Source organism: Solea senegalensis, unplaced genomic scaffold (genome assembly GCF_019176455.1).
Source record: "Solea senegalensis isolate Sse05_10M unplaced genomic scaffold, IFAPA_SoseM_1 scf7180000014711, whole genome shotgun sequence".
In the NCBI taxonomy this organism is placed as follows: Eukaryota; Metazoa; Chordata; class Actinopteri; order Pleuronectiformes; family Soleidae; genus Solea; species Solea senegalensis.
This window is the reverse complement of record NW_025321104.1, coordinates 25956-31146: the sequence shown is the minus strand read 5'-3', so window position 1 is coordinate 31146 and position 5191 is coordinate 25956.

The window sequence follows — 5191 nt, the reverse complement described above, 5'->3', positions numbered from 1 at the left end:
GATTCCAACTCACTTGCACAGGTGAGGGAGAACTTGGCAAGCCTGTTCCCGCTCTATGTATGCGTTCATCGACCTTGACTCTGCCAGACTGTTCAGTCACCCACGATTGAAGTGAAGCCACGGCCGCTGGAAACTTCAAGCTGGAAACACTTAAAATGGACTTGGGGAAGCTAAAAAGAGACGTAGGGACAGCTAATAATAATAATAATAATAATGATGATAATAACTTCGATTTATAAAGCACCGTTCACGAAACCCAAGGTCGCAGATAAGTCCCAGATCTACAGATGTCCAGTGTCATCAGGCCACTGATTCCCAGTGTGGACCAAATGTTTCAGGCTTATTGCAGCATCCTCCCACATGTACCACCTGTCTAACAGCAGCTTGTACCTGAGACCGAGAAAGAGAGAGGAAACAAAGCCAGCATGAAATTATCAAGGAAATTAGTGCACGCTTTCGAGCATAAAATAGACTTCTTTTCATGCATATCCTTTCAAACAAAAACAAATATGAATGCCATTTGTTTGCTGAATACATTCATTACAAATTGAGAGAAAGGAGCTGGACGGCGTCTCAGGCGGGAATCAAACAAGCGAGGTGTGTGTACTCTGAGAGCAGGAGAAGAATTCATCCATATATTTGCGTCAAGCAACACTTGTTTTTGTGTGTTTGAAATAACTGCGGAAATCACCAGAGAAACGCTTCCTCCTGCAGTCTGATGAGGTTTAACAGCAGTGTTAGAGGCACTACGAGATGTTTGTGGGTTTGCATGTGACACATGTTCATATTACGCTGATATCCTGCACCATTTTTATCCACTTTAAATATGACAAACACTTGTACAAGGACAGGTGTGTCCAAAAATAACTTTTTTATTATTATTATTATTTAATTACTAGTTCTTCTATTATGTTTTAAATGCACCTTTTTGATTCGTCTCCATATGTTGGCGACAGACTGGCGACCTGTCCAGGGTCGGTACAGCCGTGACCCTCATGTGGAGGATAAAGCTCTTGCTCCTGCCCTCGAAGATACCTCCCCTCTACAGTATAGTCCTGCCCTGGCAAAGTCATTTCCAGTTGATCGATAGAAACAATCCCGTTTGAGTCAATGAAAGAGAAGCAGCAGGAATCACCAGTATCATTATGCTGTTTCCATGTAGTCATCAAATAGAGCCAATCTGTTTTGGAGCATTTTAAAAGGATTTGGGATTTAGGTTAATGGAACCTCTCGGGTCTTGTGAGTCTGTTTTGGGGCATAATTCCTTTTCCGTTCACCCTGCATCCTTCCTTAGACCCCACCATGCTCGCATTTCCTCTCCAATAAACCGGCTCCTTTGATCTTTTTATATATCAAGCCCAACAACTTTGAATGAATCACCGAGTTGTTTTTCTTTTTCCTCACACCATGTTGACATGACAGACGCAGGTGTCAGACGAGAGACCTGAGATATTACACCTGTGTGCTTACATCAAATGTTCCAGAAAAAGGTCTCTGGCTAATACTGATCGATGACTGTCGTCAGTGTTCTCTCTCGTCTCCAGTATCAAATGTAGCCCCAGTTGTGCAAGAACTCATGAACCTTCCCGCCCTTCCGTTTTCCTTCCAAAAACTGTAAAATGAACTGTTCCACGTCAGTCCTCAGACTGACAAACACCGATATTCAACAGATCAGTAACTGAGCTGACAGCTCTCCCAAATATCTGACTCTACAGTAAATCCTGACGGCAAATCCTCTGGAATAAATCTTTTTAATCGAAGAAAACTGACAAAAACTTGAATTTATGACAGCATTTCCAATTTTCTCCTCATAGAAACGGTCACATTCATTGAAAAGTGACATCCCTAAACTAGTTTTTTCTCCTTTGGAGCAAATACATTTCTAGCTTCTCCTTCCTTGTTGTGTGTAAAGTTAGCAAAATAATCTTTGACACAAATTTGCTTTTGAAGCCTTCTTTTACATACTCAGTGGCCAGGTATCACAACAGGGTTGTGTCCATAGACCATGTGTAAAAGAAAAATGGTCATAGTCTTTTGGTTGTTAAACAAACTCCCATTTTGAAGCCTTGACATTCCACCAGTACCACGACATCCCCTGCAACCAGCCTCCTATTGGACGATACCAGCTGTCAATCACACTGGTGTCCACTAGTGTGTCATACTTTATCTATTTCCCTCGACATGGGATCATATATTATTAAATTGACTTTATGTTCTATTAAAGAACACCCAGAGCTTGTGGTTTAAACCACTTGTTCTCAAACTTTTAATACCAAGTAGCACCTTAGGAAATATTAAGCTCTCAAAGTAACACCGTTATCACCAACGTTAAAATACAGTGGTGTAAAAAGGTCGAGCAAAAGTCAGCTACAGACTTTTCACAGGAGGCAGATGTATTCCCAATAAGATCATTTGCTCTCTCATCATCCTCCTCTTCCTCACATATACTTCACACACTGGTATAGTGACATTAGATTAAGATGGAGTGGGAGATGAGGTGACTCTAATTTATTATTATCTGTTTCATTTTTTACACAATCCGATCTCATACCCTGGTATATACAGTAGAACAATATTTCTCGTGTATCACTAGTGGTACACACAGTGTGACAGCCATGGATTTAAATCGTGGGTGACAAACATGTGGCCCAAATGCCAGAACTGGCCCACCGGAGGGTCCAATCTGGCCCGCAGCGTGAATTTGCGAAAATCTGAGATGCATTTGTGAGAAATATTATATTTTTCAGTTCTAAATGTTTTGTGCTGTTGTAGATCCACTGTGATCTGTGAGTTGTGATGCACACATGGAAATGCTAAACTTAGGAATAATATTGTTGGGTTTGCACTTACATTTCTCCCAAAGATTTCAGGTTGCTCATAACATGTTTTCTTCCAATAACTCCCCAGAAAAAAGTAGATTTTCCCCATAGACCTTCATTCAAACTAAGCCAATGGGGTTGACCCCTAGTGGCTAACTGCTATATTTTAATCCCACTCCCCAGGCTTTTCAAACCAGAAGGCTAAGTCCATTTCTGATATAGTCTATGATCGTGACTTACCCTTTTGTGTCGGGGGTTGTGAGTTCAAACCTCTGGTGATGGGAAAAGTGCTAATGATTTGTGCTGCATGTAAAAACGACACAGTAAGCCGAGAAACGTGTGGCGATGCCAGAGTGCAAGGACCCAATCAATGCTCGCAGCTTTAATTTATCAGCCTGCGGAACAACACCGCGTCCAATCAATCTTCAAAAGCCACATGTCTCGACTCTCGTTCATCATTTTCTTTAAAAAAAAAACCAACACTGATTAGAACCACAAACTTCCCTCAGTCTCGGTGCATTTGGCTCCTGCTCAGCACCAGCCCATCATAATAAACGTTCAGTGATCCCTGACAGCGTCAGCCACAGTGTGGCCGTATCCCAACAATTCAATAAAGTTTTTTTTGTCAGGGGACAAATTGTGCTGAAAGAGCATATCAGTGGACGCCGACGTGCATCTCGGTCCGATCAGTGTTCACAATGAAGCGGCTTTTTTTTGGACGCGTCTAATAAGAGTTACGACATCCCCCCACATCGCGGTGATCAAAAGCAGAGGCCAAATGAGCTGTGGTGCTTTGATGCAGCCGCACAGTCCGGCTTTGTCTACTTTAAATTAGGGCTCCCATATATTGACATTCTTGAAGGGATGTTTTATGAACATCGTTGTATAAGTAGTTCAAAGGACCGCGTCATTTAGAGAAGCCGACGGACCCACTCGCTCGTCTCTTTCAAACCACCCACACTTTCATTTTTCCCCCTTTACACACTGATTGTTACACTTCATGTCCACTTTCTCATCAACCTCATTCCCTCACCTCCTCTGTCCTTATCTCATGCAAACACCCCGTCACTAATCACTGCATGTCATTCCAATCAGCTCCACCTCTTGTCTTTATCAATAACTCCAGCCAGTGCAGTAGAGGTGATCAATAGCCGCCACTCATTATCAACAGTAAATCAGCAGCAGCGCCACTAAAAATGACCCACAGACTGTGTGAGGACGCCTTATCTGGAGCGCCAGTGTTTTTTGACGTGAACATGTTCCGACAAATCACCAGCGCTGCGGTGGAAAGTAATGAATTACAATAACTCGTGTTACTGTAATTGAGTAGGGTTTTTTTTTGTACTTTTTTAAAATGTGTAATTTCACTTTTACTTTATGTATTTTTGGAAGTAGTGTACTATGCTACATTTTGAATCACATCGGGTGAACGACAATGATGGGCGAATGACAAGGACAGGTGAATGACGATGAGGACAGGTGAATGACATTGACAGGTGAATGATGAGGACAGGTGAATGGCGATGATAGGTGAATGCGATGAGGGCGGGTGAATGGCGATGACAGGTGACCATGAGGACAGGTGAATGACTGACTGAATGGCGATGACACGAGGACAAGTGAATGACATTGACAGGTGAATGGCGATGACAGGTGAATGATGATGAGGACAGGTGAATGGCGATGACAGGTGAATGGCGTTGAGGACAGGTGAATGACCATGAGGACAGGTGAATGACGATGACAGGTGAATGGCGATGGCAGATGAATGACGTGAAATTTGTGTCCCCATGTCCTTTTTGTGCAAAAAACAAGAGAGAACCCCAACCTTGTTAAAAAAGTAACATTTACTCTAGATTTTAAACAAGCTACTTTTTTTTTTACTTTAACTTATGTAATTTTTTTTCTCACTTGTACTTAAGTGAAATGTGATCAAAATAGTGGTACTTTTACATGAGTAGAATATTTCCGTACTCTTTCCACCTCTGGTGAATACATAGCTGCCAGTGGAAAAAAAACACATTAGAGCCACTTAATAAAAGGCTCACCTAAAAAAACCTATGCCTGCTAAAAGCTATAATATATTAAGAGTGTAGGTTTCATTGGTCCCTTAGACAGGTTTTTTTTGACTGGAAACTGTTTCCCTTTAGCTTTAGCACCCTGCGCCAAAGCCCATAGAGAAACTTGACGATATTACATCACAGCACACAGGAGAGACTGCTGCCTTCATCAGTAACTTCACATTATTGTTAAAATAACTTCAAGTTATTTTACAAATTCTGTGTTTGAGATTCATCTTTTACTTCAACGTCAGTGACACAAACTTACCAAACAATGCAGCAGCAGACCAGCATCTCCTGTGTCCTCACATG